The following is a 17767-nucleotide window of genomic DNA, read 5'->3' as shown; positions in this document are numbered from 1 at the left end:
TCCTGAGCGGTGCTGAGCAGCCGCAGTTCCTATCAGCTTTCAATGGGAATTGCAATCGCACAGCACCGCTGCAGATGCAGCCCACTGAATGCAGTGTGATTTCCCCTCAGTGAGGGCGGCAGGACTTGGCCAGATGATGATAATCCTTGTTAAAAAAAAAAGAAAAAGAAAAGTCTTTGTGGTAGCCGAAATACCCTCCAAACACTAGTTAATCTGCGCCCCTGTGCGGAAGGCAAGGACATTCACATGGATGGCCTGGTGAACAATCCAGCACCCACAAGAGTAACAGGTGCTCAGCACCCTGGAAAATCAGTCCGCCAGTCACCTGCTCTGTCGCACGCGTCCCCCTTGCAGCAGTGCCTGTGCTCGACCGTGCTTCTCCCACTCCACAGCTCAGTAAACTGCATGGGACTTTCTGGGCCTCAGAGTCCAGGGAAGGCAAAACTGTGTTCCCTGCCTTTTGTTCACCCAAGCCATCCCCGTGACTGTACTGCCTTACTCCAGGCTCAGTGCTGTATGCTCAGAGCCTTCATCTCTCTTGGACTGCATGCTATTTTGAATCATATTTCATCAAAACCAGCCACGTTGTGCTGTGGTCACAGGCCCAAGGCAGCAGAGTAGCTGATTAACTATGTTTTAAATAGACATAGGGCCTGAACCACAGCATTCAGATGCAAGCCAAGATGTCCCCACACTTCAAGGACTTTCACGCCAAGAGGTCAGCATTGGTCTATTTGCACCATGGTGCTGGATCTAAAATGTGCATCAAAACCAGTGGTTGGGGGCTTGCTTAAAAAGAAAACCCCAATGTAAAAATGTCATGAAGGTTTCATGTCCCTCCTGCCCCCACCTGCAGGGTCTTTCCACAAGTTAGGATTTACAGGCGTTGAGTTGTAAGACCAGGGGTCCAGCAGGAGTGATGTTCTGGAACAGCCTTCCCAGGAGAGCAGTGGGGGCATAAAACCTAACTTGTGATACGACTGAGCTTGATAAGATTATGTGGGGATGGTATGATGAGATGGGCCACATGCCATTGCAGGCAATCTGTGACTGCTAGTAGCAAATACCTCAATGGCTGGAGATGGGGCACTAGATGGGGAGGGCTCGTAGTTACCACAGATAATTCTTTCCCAGGTGTCTGACTGCTGGGTCTTGGCTGACAGGCTCAGGGTCCAACTGACGGCCATATCTGGGGTGAGGAAGGAATTTCCCCCCCAGTTCAGACTGACAGAGACCCTGGGGGGTTTTCACCTTCCTCTGCAGCATGGGGCCTGGGTCACTTGCAGGTTTAAACTAAACTAGAGTAAATGGTGGATTCTCTGTAACTTGAAGCCTTTAAACCATGATTTGAGGCCTTCAATGACTCAGCCAGAGGTCAGGGGTCTGTGACAGCAGTGAACGGGTGAGGTTCTGTGGCCTGTGATGTGCAGGAGGTCAGACTAGATGGTCTGTTCTGGCCTTAAAATCTACCCCAGCTGTGAGCTCAAAAGTTGGAAAGCAGGTGAAGGTTTCTAAGCTGTCACAATGACAGTAAACAGAAGGGGAGCAAACAGGAGATTAGTTCTAACACAAAGATCTCCTGCCACCGTGTAAGCACCGTGTTACGATCGTGACTGGTAAACAGAAGAACAACTGAACCAGAAATCAATGGCCCAAAACTGGCGCATCAGACCCAAGTCCTAATTGGGGGACAAAATAACGAGGTGATGAGCTATTCCACCCATTACTCCCTTTTGGGGGCTGTGAAAAGACACTTTGGGAAGGACCAAAATGAGAAGGGTAGACTGAAGGCACCCTCTTCAGCATCATTAGCTGCTACCCTCACAATCTCCTGGGACTCCGAAATCCTCTGATGACATTGCCATCTCCCCCAGCTCCCACTAAATCTTGACCACTACTTGGAACGCGAGCAGCGCTCGAGTCAGGCCAGAATGCCGTTCCGGCACCGTTGATTTTTTTCTTTAAGAGCCAGAACGGCGTTCTGGGACTTCTGCTGGTCCTCAGCCAGGCAGCTCCTTTCCCTTCCCCAGCAGGGTAGCAAGGGGGCTGGAGCCACCAGGAGCCTGGGCATGTTGGGAGCCAGGTAGCAGGGCCACCCAGAGAGCAGCACACCATCCCCAGACCCTTTCTGCTTTCTCCGGGGCCTCCCGCTGCCCTGCATTGGAGCGGTTTTTTATTGGTTTAGGACTGGAGCATGGAATGTGAGACTGGGTTCCTGCTGTCACCTCTTCCTCCTGTGGCCTTTTCCTTACCCACTTTATTTCTTCTCCTTCCTCTCTCCTTTTGCCTTCTGTTTAATGCACTCTGGCTCAGCCCAGCCAAAACAACTGCATCTTTTGCAACACTGCTGCGAGCCTGGGACCAGCGGAGCTAAAAGCAGTGCCCTCAACAGCCTGGCATTGGTACAAGTTTGCAGGTCTCCAAGTGGCTGTTAAGACCATGTGCTGGGCCAGTGTTCTCTAGCCGCAAGACTGCAAGTAAGAGTCTGCCTTGGACACAGACATTACATTTTCTGTCTTTCCTGTTGTGTTCTCTCCATTCTTGTGTGTTTGTCTTGTTTTATCTTGCAGGAAGTGGGGCCGTTTAACAGCAGAGCAGCTCCAGACCATTTCAACTCCCTGTTTCTCTTTTGCCCAGAAAGGACTCAGAGTGGTAGTCGTGTTAGTCTGTATCAGCAAAAACAACGAGGAGTCCTTGTGGCACCTTAGAGATGAACAAATTTATTTGGGCATAAGCTTTCATGGGCTAAAACCCACTTCATCAGATGCAACCTGATGAAGTGGGTTTTAGCTCACAAAAGCTTTAACCAATTTATTTGGGCATGTCTCTAGGGTGCCACAAGGACTCCTCGTTGTTTTTCCAGAAAGGACTGTTATTACCATCTTTAAACAAAAAAACAGTTGTCAGATGGGGGCTTCCTTATGAAAAATCTCTACAGCTAATGGAAACAAGGGATATTGTTAAAATGAAACTTTACTTGATATTTTACATGTCAAACACTTTGTTTTCCCTGCTTTTTGGTATTCTTAATAAAAGATTATAAAGCTTTGTAACGGTGTGTTTATCTTGGGGCCAAGCAGCCTCAGGTCACTGTACTTGAAACCTCAAGCCGTGTTTAGCTGCGTAGCATTGTACAGTGACAGGATCATGTTAACACCTTTGACTCTCTGGGCCCATTTATTCCATCACAATTAGTACAACAGTAGACAATTGCTTTGGGGCGGGGAGAGACACAAGAAGGGAGAAAGTCACTACAAAAGCCAGCTACTCTGGTGATATCTGCCCATTGCAGTTCCCTCTGTTGGGAGCTGTCGTATGCACCCAGAACAAGATTCCCAGCGTACCCCTGCCTGCGGCACTGCCAGAGTGACAAAACAATATGGGCACATTGGTGACTGAGGACCTGGGAATTACGGGAATGGCAGCCACCCGGCATAACGGGTGGAACTAAGGGCAAATTATAATGTACTCACAGAAATCTCTTAAACTGGCACATGTAGTATCTGCTCCTAAAAGCAGACACCCTCCCCACCCCCAGTGAAACACCATATAAGGAATTGAAAGAAAAAAGGAATGGGTGAGCAGGGAGGGGAGGGGGGAGTATATGAAGTACTCCCAGGGCTGAGGGGTTCAGTGTGGGGCTGATGGGAGATGCAGGTTGAGGGAGCCCATCACATGATCTGAATTTGCCAGAGGTGAAGGACTTCTGGAGAAAAGTCACAGAAGTAAGATGGAAAAGACCCAGGAGATCATCCAGTCCCTCCTGGTGCCAATGTGGGATTGTCCCCAATTGCACATTCTCTAGGGCTCTGTCCAGTCTGTATTCTGAACATTCCAAATGACGGAGCGTCTGCCACCTTCCTTGGGAGACTATTCCACTGCCTCGGGGAGCAATTCCTAATATTCACCTTAACTTAACCTCTCTAGATCTCATCCCGTTACTCCTCATCCTAGTCTCTTGCACTGCCCCGCGGCACCCTCTCCATCCCTGCAGTTTCTGGGTTCCTCATTGTCCTCTTACGTACTGAGTTAACTGTATCAGCTGCCATCCCTCACCCAGCTTTTGTAAACACTGGGCTTTTCGAAGTTCCCTGCAAAAGGTCAGTGAACCTTTAAAGTATCAACAGCGAACGGGCCACAAGAAGCAGAGAGAGCGGAAAAAGCATCGTCCCGGTGCCCTGTGGAGACCTCACTCAGAACGAGAGAAAGGAGGTGCTTGGTGCTGCAGAGGGAAAAGGAAGAGAACCACAGCATAAGCAAGAGACACCGTGTAACTGACAGCACACACTGTACTCCTCCCGCCATGATGGCGACCAGGAGGTGGTGAGCAATGCCAAAGGGATTCTTTCACCAAGAGAGAAGTACAGCTTCTCTTCCTGCAAGAACTCCCTTGGCTCCCAGCAGGAGCTGAGGACACCCAGCACCTCTGAGGATAGAGTCTGTACCTAAGCAGCAGGCAAAGCTGTGAACAGCAAACTAAGAGACATTTGAAACCAGTTCTCCATTTTGGAAGGAGCCTTGTAGCCTGCCCAGAGATATAACCGCATTTCTCCAAACAGCAGAGAGAATCAGGCCCTTCCTCCCTCCCCAAGATCTATTCCAGGGCTCCTCTACTCTGCCAGTACCAACCTCCTCAGAATCCAGGAGAATCCAGGCCCCTCTCCAATCAGTGGTGCTACAGCACCCCCTAGGTTCAAGTAGTAATAACAAACACCAAATACATAGTTTCCATCAGCAGCACCCCCCACTATAAAAATTGTTCCAGCCCTCCTGTCCCCAACAGCTACTCCCCTCCATTGCAATGCACTGCTCCCTTGTAACATAGGTCTCCTACCAAGGGGCTGCAAAGAGCCCCTCCCATGAGCGGTTGTGCACCTCATTTCTCAGTGGAGCTACCAGACTGACAGACACTTGCCACAATCTTTATGAAGACCCCTTTGGGCCCCCTGCCCTGGGCTGGGGGCAAAGCACTGAGCTGCAGCACAGCCATAGCTGTCTACAAAGGGAAAATAAAGTCCCAGAAGAGGGCTTTAGAACACAGGGCAGAGTCCTGGCCTTGATGGCTCATTCTGCCTGGGTGTCTGCAGGCCAGCCTCTGGAGTCCTTACTCAAGGAGTCAGGAGGAGTTTTTTGGGATACCCCAAAAGTGAGTTTTATGCAGTTAGAAAGTACTAAATGTTTGCTTTGTAACTCTCAGCAGTAGCATGGATGGCATCTTCCTGATAGCCCTAGGACAGTGGTTTTCAACCTGTGGTCTGCAGGCCCCTGAGGATCCACAGACTATGTCTAAGATTTCCAGTGGCTTCTGCACCTCCATTTGAAATTGTTTTAGGGGTCGGCAAATGAGAAAAGATTGAAAAACCCTGGGCTAGGAACCTGCTTACTAGAGACTCTATTTTTACTTTACTGTTTTCTTTCATCTCCACTCTCAACGTGTTTGGGTGCACTTAGTGTCGGCAAAAGGGTTCAGATTAACAGGCCCGGAGATGGAAGGAGTCCTCTATCCATAGAACAGGTCCAGGACGCGAGGAGGTACTGTGCAAGCTTCCCCCATACACCGCTCAGCCAACAGGTCACAGTACAACACTTGTGTGATGAGACAGAACTACTAGGAACTGGACTGAGTGCTTCCTTCCCTTTGTTTTACCATTGTGGGACTTTTCTCTGTGGCCATTTTCATAATAAACGAGGGGTATTTAAAGGTGCCCATTCTCCATATTGCTATCTAGAAGTGGGGATGTTATGACACAGTACTATGAGTTAGCATTACATTTTTGAAAGCTCAGGCCTCCCCTTTCTACAGGCTCAAAATTGTGAGAGCAAATATTTGGAAATGGATAGCTTGCAAATCCTGTAGTTAGCTGTCCAGCAGCTAACTTCTGCACGTGATAGTCACTAAACTGGGGGGGAAGTTGGAGTGCAATTCTGCAGATGCAAATTGCACCTCTGAACAAGGAAGAAGATTGATCCCCTGCTATACATTTGGGGTTTAAGTTTGTATGGTTGTGTGAAGAAGAGGTCAGGGTCTGGAACAGCTGTCACTGCTGAAATTGATAGTCATTGTACTGGAAGTCCAGATCTAGTGACTGTCACGTGGCTCCAGCCTGAGATGCTGACTTCACCATGAGCAAGGGTCTGAGAGAGAGGATACAAGACATATTCTGGAGGAGGAGAGGGAAAGAGGTGTTGTGCACCTCATTTTTCAAAGTCACCACAATGTGTGAAACAGCAGAGGCCAAATTCATTGCCATGTCACTGAACTGAAGTCAGCAGTTACATCAGCAAGGACGAAATTATCCCCAGACCTGTAGCAATAACAGAAACCCCTTGTGATGTAACAACACTGCCTGCCTCAGAGTGCAGGAAGCCAAGCTCCAGTTGTAGATTTGGGGCATTGTACAGTGGAGGAGTGTAGCTGGTTGTAAGCGTGTTTGGGGGGGAGGGTGTCTCATTAAGAGTTACCAGTACCTAACTCTCAGGGATGCACACACATCAGCAATTTTTAAGGGGAACTGAACTCGTGTGTCAATATTTCAGCTATTTCATTTTACAAATGTAAAAAAAACAACCCTACCTCTATGTTGATAACTTCAGTTCCTTCTCCACAACCTGGCAATAAGCTTCAGTTCCTGAAAAAAAGACCACACGGTATGAAAAGTCGACCTTCAGTTCTTTAATTCATAAATAACCTTCCAACACACTCCATCCAGGTGCTCCATTTGCAGGCACCCAAACATACAGTGTCTGTGTGTGCACATTCCCCGGCACAAACTTTACTAGAGTGGATTAAAGGGAAGGAGGCAGAACCCTGCCCTGAGGACAGGTTATCCCATCATTGCCCTGAATCATTTCTTGCACCTGACTTTGCAGAAGCTGGTACCGGTCAGGAACGGAGACAGGATAAAGTCAGACAAGCCACTACCTGCTCCCATCTGGCAGTTCCTCTCTTCCTACACCACTAACCTTGCTGGGACCCAGCCACAGCTCTGCTGAACTGCTTGGCCTTTCCAAAGCACTTTCCAAACATTAAATAATGACTCCGCACAGCAGCCTGGCCAGACGCGAGGGTGACTTCGGGCTCAGCTGAGCCCAGCCTGCCCGGGGAGCCCCTGCAGCCCAGAGCATCGCACCGCGGTGCAACCAGCCCCCTTGCAAAGCTCGCCCTGCAGAGCGCGCCGCCTGCCCACGCACCTCCCCGCCCGGCCGGGGGTTCGCGCACCGCAGCCGGGGCGTCCAGGCACAGTCCGCGCCCTGCCCTGGTCCCACCCACGGCACCTCCGGAGCGCGGTGCCCGGGCTCTGGGGCCGGCACGAATCCTCCAGAGACCCCGGCTCAGCCCCGCCGGCCGCTCCTTCCCCGGGGCCCCACCGAGCGCTGCTGGCCGCCCGTCGGGGCCGGGTGCCGGGCTCCCCTGCTCTGCAGCCCGGCGAGCTCACCAGCGCCTGCAGCCGCGGGTCCGCCTGGGGCTCAGCCCCCCTGTCTGCTGCATGTCTCCCCGCGGAGCCGCCCGGCGACGGGCCCCTTCGGGCTGGGAGCCCCCGCTGCTCCCCGGCTCTGGGTCCCCCGCCAGCCCGGGGCCGCTCTGCCCTGAACCCGCTGCGAAGTGGACAGCAAACCCTGCCCCCGCCCGCGGGAGCCGATCCTGGGCGCCGCCCACAGGCTGTGAACCCTGCTCACTATCCGCTTGGCATCTGCCGAACCCTCCTGCTCCGCTTCCACTCCGGCCACCGGCCCCTGGGCCTGAGCCCTCCTCTGCCCAGCGAGGAGTTCGGTCCCTGCCCCTCGGGAGCTGCTTGTCACCCGCCCTCAGAGACGCTGGGCCCGGCTCCCCGCTCCCGGCTACTGGATTTATGCCGGTATAATGCCCCTGAAGGGGGCAGAAGCAGTGTAACGGCTCCGTGTCTAGGCTAGGCAGCCGCAGGAGGGCGTGTGCCATGCTGGGAGGAGAGCAGGGGGCGCCAGGCTGGTGGGAAGAGACGGAGGGGGGCACAGTGCGAGACTGCAGGTCTCTCAGGCTGTGACAATTTTCATGAGAGAAATTTCAAACAAAAAACTCCGGAGTGAGATTTGGGAAAATACTGCAGCACCGAGCACCCGAGCAATGACACCGCCAGCTCTTCTGGCAAGACCTCGCTCTTCCCTAGCTTGCAGCATCCAGGAGCTTGCTGTGCCCTACAAACCTCCAGGAGTTCAGTGAGAGGCTTTAAACATCACCCCAGCAATGAATCCCACGTGAAGGGCACTTGGCAGCTCCATGTGGCCTGCGCTTTGGACACACACACACACACACACACACACACACTCTCTCTCTCTCTCTCTCTCTCTCTCTCTCTCTCTCTCTAAGAAGAAACCACCTCCAGGCCCCCACCCAGAGAGCTGGTTTGGAGCCAGAGGCATTCCTAATCACTCACAGAATCAGAGAATAATAAATGCAGAACTTCCCATCTGTCCCTGTCTGATTTATTGGGGAACATCATGATGTCCCACCCCCAACCAGAGCTCCCATCCCCCTAAAGGGAGCCAAGCCCTATGGTGTGAACTGGACGTGGGAGCATGGAGTTTGCCAGGATCAGCACGCTGCAGAAGCTGTACCCATAACCAATTCTTTAGAGAATGTATTTTCATATTTATGAGGCAGTCACAATATAATTTGCATGTATATATTAGGAATTCTCACGGGCTTCATTGGATTGTAACTACACAAAACAAACATAATGGAGAAAAATATCCCTGGCCACTCCTACAGCGGTCTCCTCCCTGCCGCTCACTCTCCCTTTGTGAACTTAATGAAGCTGATTTGGCCCCTCTCCCCAAATCTGACTCTGCTCAGAATATTCACACAACTCTCACGGGCCACATCAGCTGTGAATCCCATGGTGAGCCCAAGCTCCTGGGCATCACCATATCGACCCCAAAACTGTTGTGTCAGCCCACTAGCAACCAGAGTCTTGGACAAAGATGTTCATTTGGTGCAAGACCATCATCCAGGGCTTGACTCTCCATTGCCTTTCTCCCTGTGTTGTCACCAATATCTGTGAAAGTGGATTTAAAATGTTACCATTCTGCTCTGGCAACGGGGCATCAGACTCCCCAGTACGTGCATTATCTCTGGAGTTACTCTGGATTTAGACCCGTGCAACAGAGATCAGAATCTGACCTATAGTCCACTTTGCTGAAAACCCCTTTTGCATCATCAGAAAATAACGTTATCGCTTGACATCAAAGGTCAACAGCATTTCACTGGGGCTGTTTCTAGAGATTGAACACTCATGGCTGCCAGTAGATCGGTTCTTCTGAGCAAAATTAAGGAACTTGTTGTATGACGACACCTCAAGTTCCTTCTTAGTTATTGGAACTGACCCGGAATGCAATGTTAATTGCAAGGAACAGGAACTGAAACAGTCCATTCTGTGTCTCTGAGAGTCCCTGCATCTCTCCCGAAGCATCTTTTTTGCTCTCTCCATTTCTGTCTCTCTAAATATGAGAGAGAAGCTGCATGAGGTAATGTCTTTTATTGGATGAACTTTTAGTGAAAGACACAAGAGTATAACAACTTTCTCTCTCTCTTTCTCTCTCTCTCTCTTTGGGGTTCTTAGCAGCAGCAACTAGCACTGCCTATTATTAGGTTGCCTGACACTTCCCACTACAAAACCCTGTTTTCAGTGGCTTACAACGTTGCCAAACCTTAACTGTTCAGGCTGAAATTTTCCATTCTGGATGTCTGACTTTTTTTATTTCTGCCTAAACAGGTTGGCCATTTCTGAGAACGAGGCTGGCTAAGGGGAAAATGTGCGTTAAAAAATTCTGGTGAATTTTTCTTTGAACGGCCCTAGCACCTCTATGCATTGGAGCAGGGACCTGAAATTTGGCAGGGGTAGATTTTGTGTTAGGGATGTTCCTTTTACCATCCCCATGAAAATCTACCCAAATTTGGCCAAGCTAGAAGCCTTGGAAAAATTGCAGTTTGCACATGCTTGGTAGAGCCTTCTCCAGTTTTAGCAACTAAAATCTTGGAAGAGTCCATCCTCACTAAGCACACTCCATCCTCTCACAGCTCCAGGGCTGACCAGACTGTGTATGCACCATCCCCACAGAACATGTTCTCTATAGCCCAGGGCTACAGGAGAGAAGCTGTAATGACTGCTCTCTCTCTCTACGCTGGGGTGGGCTGGGCACCAGAACTCAGAGCAGGGATCATGTCTTGTCTGTGCTCTCAGTAACCACATGGAGGGCCCTCAGGCAGTATAGAGGAGGAAGCTGTCTGATTCGAATGCAGAGGGAACAAAAACGAGACTGCAGGAGAGGGAAAGGAGTGGATTGGGATATGGAGTCTGGGGAGACTGGGACTGGAAGGGGGAGAGAAATTGGGACTGGGACTAGGTGAGCAGGAAGGCCAGGAGGGTGAAGCTGGGAGCCAGGGATGGGTTGGAAGACTCAGACTAGTTGGGTAAAGAGACTGGAATGGCGACTCAGGTGGGGAAGGTCCAACTGGTTGGGCCAGGACTGTGGGTGCTGGGGACTGGGAGCCGGTGAGGGAAAAGTGGGAGCCTGGGATCTAGTTGGATGCGGGATGGGGGGAATCATACACTGATCTTGGAGAAGGAGAAGGAGCTGGATGATGGGGGAAAATGGGACTGTCTGGACAAGAAGACTAGGACCAGGCACTAATATGGGAGAATGGGGCAGGACGCAGGGTGGGGGAGGCAGATCTGACAAGGAGTTGTGGGTCAGGGGAGAGAACTGGGACTGAGACTCAGACAAGGAGTCATGGAATGGGGAGACCTGAGCAAGGAGCCAGGGAGGGAGGGTGGAGACTGAGATTGGGTGAGGAGTCTAGGGAGGGAGACTAGGACTGGGAGATAGGTCGAGGAGGGGAGAGATAGACTGAACAAGGAGCCAGGAGGGGTGAACTGGGTTGGGACTTGCTGGGCAAAGAGACTTGGATGAGAAGCCTAAGCCCGGGGCAAGAGACAGAACTGGGAGAGGAACATGTTGGAGGGATGAAGCAGAAGGGATCAAGCCTCGGGGAATGGACAGAAGAGTCTGTGTCACTAGAGCACAACTCGCCCCAGAACCTGGAATGGAGCCCGAGATGCCAGAGTCCGTTACTTGGCTGTCAGCAAATATCTGTGAAACCCCTGGCAAAGTGTGTGGCTTAGTCCCCTCTAGCGCTGGTCCACCTAGAGGATGCAGCCTACTACTGCTAACAGCCTACTACCGCATTATGTCAAGAGGCAGAGGTCTGAGTGGCTGGATCTAAGTCCTGGTCTACACTACGCGTTTAAACCGATTTTAGCAGCGTTAAACCCATTTAACCCTGCACCCGTCCACACGAGGCCCTTTATATCGATATACAGGGCTCTTTAAACCGGTTTCTGTACTCCTCCCCGATGAGAGGAGTAGCGCTGAAATCGGTATTACCATATCGGATTAGGGTTAGTGTGGCCGCAAATCGACAGTATTGGCCTCGGGGTGGTATCCCACAGTGCACCATTGTGACCACTCTGGAAAGCAATCTGAACTTGGATGCACTGAACAGATAGACAGGAAAAGCCCTGCGAACTTTTGAATTTCACTTCCTGTTTGCCCAGCGTGGAGCTCTGATCAGCACGGGTGGCGATGCAGTCCCAAATCCAAAAAGAGCTCCAGCATGGACCGTACAGGAGATACTGGATCTGATCGCTGTATGGGGAGACAAATCGGTTCTATCACAGCTCCATTACAGAAGACGAAATGACAAAGCATTTGAAAAAATCTCCAGGCTATGATAGACAGAGACCACAGCACAGTGCTGTGTGACAAGCGTAACGGGAAGCCAGAGACTCAAATGGATGCTCATGGAGGGAGGGAGGGGGTACCGAGGACTCCAGCTATCCCACAGTCCCCGCAGTCTCCGAAAAGCATTTGCATTCTTGGCTGAGCTCCCAATGCCTGTAGGGTCAAACACATTGTCCGAGGTGGTTCAGGGTATATCTTGTCAAATTACCCCCCCCCCCCCATGAAAGAAAAGGGAAAAAAATTGTTTCTTAACTTTTTTCAGTGTCACCGTATGTCTACTGCATGCTGCTGGTAGACGCGGTGCTGCAGCACTGAACAGCAGCATCCTCTCCCCTCCCCTCCCCTCCCCGGTGGCAGATGGTACAGTACAAAATGACTGACAGCCGTCCTCATCATCCTGTGAGTGCTCCTGGCTGGCCTCGGTGAGGTCGGCTGGGGGCGTCTGGGTAAAAATAGGAATGACTCCCGGTCATTCCCAGCAGATGGTACAGAACGGCTGGTAACCGTCCTCATCATAGCAACTGGGGGCTGAGCTCCATCAGCCCCCACCCCTTCATGTCTAAAGAAAAGATTCTGTACTGCCTGGACTTCATAGCAGTGGGAGGCTGGGCTCCTCTCCCCCCCACCATTTAATGTCCTGCCTGGACTATCATAGCAGCTGGAGGCTGCCTCCCCCTCATTTTATCTCACTAAAAAGTCAGTTTTTCTTATTCCTGCATTCTTTATTACTTCATCACACAAATGGGGGGCCCTGCAACGGTAGCCCAGGAGGGTTGGGGGAGGAGGGAAGCAACAGGTGGGGTTGTTGCAGGTGCACCCCCTAGAATGGCATGCAGCTCATCATTTCTGCGGGATCCGGCATGGAGCGGCTGTGCTCTCTGGTACACTGGTTCTCTAGTACACTTGCCCCATATTCTAGGCAGGACTGACTTTATTTTTAGATAAAACATAAAGGAGGGAATGACCCGGGGAGTCATTCCCATTTTTGTCTTTGCTCCCCCGGCCGACCTCAGTGAAGGCCAGCCAGGAGCACCCATGACAGCAGTAGATCGTACAGAATGACTGATAATCGTCATCTCATCGTCAATTTACAGTGGCATGGCAGACAGTACAATAGAGATGATAACCGTCTCTGCTACCTTGCAAAGGCAAATGAATGCTGCTGTGTAGTGCTGCAGTACCGCCTCTGTCAGCGGCATCCAGTACACATACAGTGACAGTGAAAAAAGGCAAAACAGGCTCCATGGCTGCCATGCTATGGCATCTGCCAGGGCAATCCAGGGAAAAAGGGCGCGAAATGATTGTCTGCCATTGCTTTCACAGAGGAAGGAATGAGTGACGACATTTACCCAGAATCAGCCGTGACACTGTTTTTGCACCATCATGCACTGGGATCTCAATCCAGAATTCCAGTGGGTGGGGGAGACTGCGGGAACTATGGGATAGCTAGGGGATAGCTACCCACAGTGCAACGCTCCAGAAGTCGACGCTAGCCTCGGTACATGGATGCACACCGCCAAATTATTGTGCTTTGTGTTGCCGCGTGCACTCGACTTTATAAAATTTGTTTTACAAAACCGGTTTATGTAAAATCGGAATAATCCCGTAGTGTAGACGTACCTTAGAGGTTCCAACCCTCCCAATGAGCCATGCTGCTGTCATTATAATGCTACATGATGGAATTTCTGAAGTGGTTTTTTGTTTGTTTGTTTGATTGATTTGTTTTTTGTTTTTTTGCTTTGCTGTTAGAAATCTAGGAAATTAGTCCTGGTAACTATGTTAAAAGAACAATATTAAGATGCCAAAGTCAAACATAAGGAAATGCTGGAATTCAGGTTGCCCTTGCAACCTTACTTCAGCCCCCTTTTGTGTATCTGCATGATGATACAGTCTTTAATTACATGATCACATACTGTTTTTTGATGGAAGCACTGTCTCCGTTGGTGCACAACATGAACTGGCTTTAGGGTTTAATCAGGGCGGTGTAGCGAATGAGGCGTGGGTTTGAAGGAAGGGAAAGGATGGTCTCATGGCTTAGGCAGATGAATGCTGGATTTTATCCCTGACTCCGGAGAACTGGATTCTATCCCTGACTCTGCCCCAGAGTTCCTGTGTGATGCTGGGTGACAGAACAATTCCCAGCACTATCTTTGGGGTCCATTGTTTTAAACAAATGGATGATGTCTGATTGTGTTCTTCTCCAAGGCGATGGGCTGCTACAGCTCCTCAAGAACTAAGCACTATGGGTAGTGACTAAGGCAAATCAACCAGGTTGTAACCCCCCTACACACACACACAACAGGTACTGCCTCTTGGGGACACTTGCATATACTAGTTCAGACTGGATTCTCCAGGCACCAATAGACAAAGAAATGACTTTTGGATGAATAGCCTGAATGTAAACTGGCTCATGGCCTGCTTTCTGATCCAGCAAATGGACAGGACCTTCTGTCTAAGGGGAGTCCCAATCCTTGGGGAAGGGTTGGAAGGATTTTACCTACTAGTGCCCCATAAGACGGATGCGTGACATCTGGTAAGATTTTTAGCATGCATGTAGATTCTTTCATTGTTTTAATATGTTTTCTCTGTAACACTTTTATCTCAAGAATAATGTGCTTGCCTAGAAGGAGCTGTGTGGTGACATAACTACAGGCAGTTCACTGGGACACTTGAATTTAATATGTAAATCTATTATAATGTTATTCATATTACAGTGCACTGGCTAGTGTATATGTGTGCCACTTGCCTCTTCTGGAGAGCATCACAACTGCTCAGCTGCATGTCATATCACCTATAGTGCTAATGGAGAGTCTTCTGTGGCTAAGGGAGTAGGAATCTGTGATGCTGAAGCAGAAGCAGCTGAGTTTTCTCCCCATCATTCCTGTAAAGCTCTAAATGGTTGAGGGATGCAGTACAGTGACAGCTCTGACTCCACTCATAGCCGTCAGAGAGAAAGCAAAGCACAGACATTGACCTGTTTGGGCAGCCTGGCTTGCTGGGGATAGCACAGTGAAGCAGGAGTTGTTTTAGCTTTTTTGCCACCCCAAGCATGGCATACAGGCTGCCTTTGGCAGCTTGCCTGCAGGAGGTCCCCAGTCCCACAGATTCGGCAGCTTGCCCACGGGAAGTCCACCAGTCCCGCAGCTTCGGTGTACCCGATGCTGAATTGCCGCCGAACCCACAGGACCAGTGGACCTCCCGCAGGCAAGCCACCGAAGGCTGCCTGACTGCCACCCTCGCAGGGACCGGCAGGGCGCCCCCCATGGCTTGCCGCCCCAGGCACGCGCTTGGAGCACTGGTGCCTGGAGCTGCTGCTGCAGTGAAGGCAGGGAGCTGTACAGCCTTAACATCTTCAGCCAGAAGGGAGATAGAGATGTGGGTCTCTGCCCAAGAGAAGTGATGGATGGGAAACAGAAACCTTTAAATGGGTGCCCTCAAGGGACCACAGAAGGGGAATGGAGTTACCCTGAAATTATGACACTTACTTAAGCCAAGCATTTCCCAGGTGGTCACTAATTGTGTGCTCCTCATTTTCTGAGTGCACCACTTGAGACCCTGGCATCTGATTTGCAGAAGTGCTGAGCACTCACAGCTGCTCTGAAGTCAGTGGGAGCTGGGCTTTGAACATAGAAAGTGCTAAGCAATGCCAAGTACAGTGTATGCTGCAAAATCAGATCCAAGGCTTCTGAATTTGGGCACCCAAAATTAGTGGAAACTTTTCATAATCTCTCTGTGCCTCAGTTCTCCATCTGGAAAATGGGGGGAGAGGGGGTCACACCACCCCTTCATCTCATGGGATGATAAATTAATTAGTATTTGTGAAGCACTCACACAGTATAGTGATGAACACCATAGAAAAGATCTATGAGGAACTTAATAATTCCATCCTCAGAGCGGTGTTTGAATAGGGTGTGGTAGATAAGGGCTGGGGCACACACTGAACAATGACAATCAAATAAAATGTTGAACTGTTGCTCATTAACTGGCCTGGGCATTGAATGAGGCAGAGGCCTGTGGAAAAAAATAGTATGGCACCACATAATTACAGGCTGTATTGTATTGCATATGCACACGGGCGGCACTGGCATCCTTAATTCTGGTATTTCCTAAATTTTGAGTGCTTGACTTTGCAACCTTAATATGTGTGTGTGTGTGTGTGTGTGTGTGTGTGTGTGAGAGAGAGAGAGAAGGAGAGAGAGAGAGACATTGGAGTTGTGGCATTCCAGCATCCTGAGCCTTTGAAGACCATCACACACTCCCCCTTTTATGATTAGGGTCTATACAAATCACGTGCAGTTCTGGGGTTCGTTATACAGACATAAGTAGCTGACGTCCCATTGCCCTTTCCGGACTACTCCATGTATTTCTAGCTGGTAATTAGCCACACAAATGGGGGTCAGGTATTTAGACATGTTGCAATATGCTGCTTTGGCCCCTATAGTGTGTAAATCCCCAGCCTCATCTCCCTCCTCCCAGCGGGTCCAGGAGATAAACCTTGTTCATGAGAGAACAGGGGGTGCATCATGAATGGGCAGAGGTAATAGGAAGAGATGGTGAGGAATAAAATCCCCGAAGGGAGAATGACACCAGATGCTAAGTACAATGACTGATTTCTCTCCATCCAGAAGCTGAGTCCAGGCCCACCTACCAACTCCTTTATCTCACTGCACATTGTATCCCCGCTGGAGCCAACTAGGACTTCACAGCTGTCACTGTACCACACACCTCGACCCTTTGGAGCATCACAGCAATGATATGGAAAGAACTCAGTTGCTTCTGCTCCAACATCACAGAGCCCTACTACCTCAGCGACAGAAGACTCTCCATTCGCACTACAGGTGATATGGCACACAGCTGAACATTTGTAATTCTCTCCAGAAGAGGCAAATGGCACACACATACACTAGCCAGTGCACTGTAATATGACTAACATGATAGTAGATTTACAGATTAAATGGCAGTAAACTTTGTCTAAAGAAGCCCAGTTTTATGAAAGGACCTCAAATCAGATCAAGTTTTATAAGCCAGTCTGGGCTTGTTCTCAAATCAAGGGCAGCATGAATTTAACATCCCGTGAGTCCTCTAAGAAGGGGACTGCATCCTGCATGGGTAGCTGGATGAATTCCCTGACCTGTCTTTGCCAGCTCCAGCGTCTATGCCCTGCTAGGTCTGGGAACAGGGCACTGGCCTCCGCTCTGCTAGTGACTCTCTGTGGAGCCTCAGTCCTATTGTTTCACCCCTCTACTTTGGCTTCAGTAAGATGGGGAGAATGACATTACTCACCTTAGAAAGTGCTCTGAGATCCTTCGATGGCAGCTGCTAAGTATTATTAGTACGATCCAGTGTTTTGTGGTCAAACTCCCTCCAGAGGTTAGGTGAAGCTGCTAGGCCATGTTCTGGGATTTTAGCAGACTTCTAGCGGGCTGAGGAGGTCCCCAGCAGACTTAGATCTAAGGGCACAATATTCACATAGGACATAAAAATATTCCTTTCCATCCGTTAATTTGTGCCCCGGCAGCTTCCCATCCCCCGGCGAGGCAGAGCGCGGACAGTCTGGGTGAATGAAACAAAACAGCAACAAAAGAAGCCCACAGCCCTGCAGAGGATGTCCTGAAACGGACAGAAATGCCACAGGAACTGCTCAGAGACTGTTCTTTCTTGCTCAGCTGCACTGGAATGCCCAGCTGGCCCTCTTCCCATCAATGGGGCAGTCACAGAGGTGGAAGAGGAGGGGACAAGGGGAGGTCATTTGTCTAAAGCATGAACTAGCTCACAGTCTCTGGGGACGAGAAAAGAGGAAATACCCCTGAACTTCCCCTCCCTGCTCTCCAAGCCATGACGTCTGCATTAGGCCATACAGCTCAGATGTTGCTCAGGTGCTGGGGGGTGGAGGGTTTTGGCTGTTTTTCTTCTCTGTCTGATATTTACCTGGCAAACAGTGGTTGGAGCCTTCCTTCACCAGTATCCACAGGGACCAGTTTCACAGTTA

The 17767-nt window shown here is 50.2% G+C and overlaps 1 protein-coding gene across 3 annotated transcripts in view; it reads right to left on the bottom strand.

The window, feature by feature from the left end:
* The window catches only part of HCK (HCK proto-oncogene, Src family tyrosine kinase), a 33798-nt gene extending 16351 nt beyond the window's left edge, over positions 1-17447 (bottom strand). The window contains exons 1-2 of one of the 3 annotated variants that reach the window (XM_050918331.1): positions 17062-17447; positions 6575-6629 (exon numbers count right to left, since the gene is read on the bottom strand). The gene's annotated coding sequence lies outside the window, so the exon portion shown is untranslated. Of the gene's footprint in view, positions 1-6574; positions 6630-6963; positions 6983-7436; positions 7578-17061 lie in introns of those variants that run through there. The other 2 variants (XM_050918330.1, XM_050918333.1) reach the window with 2 other exon arrangements.
* Positions 17448-17767: the final 320 nt, after the last annotated feature.

The sequence above is a fragment of the Gopherus flavomarginatus genome, chromosome 11 (assembly GCF_025201925.1).
Source record: "Gopherus flavomarginatus isolate rGopFla2 chromosome 11, rGopFla2.mat.asm, whole genome shotgun sequence".
Lineage (NCBI taxonomy): Eukaryota > Metazoa > Chordata > Testudines > Testudinidae > Gopherus > Gopherus flavomarginatus.
This window is presented reverse-complemented; position numbering and strand designations above follow the sequence as displayed.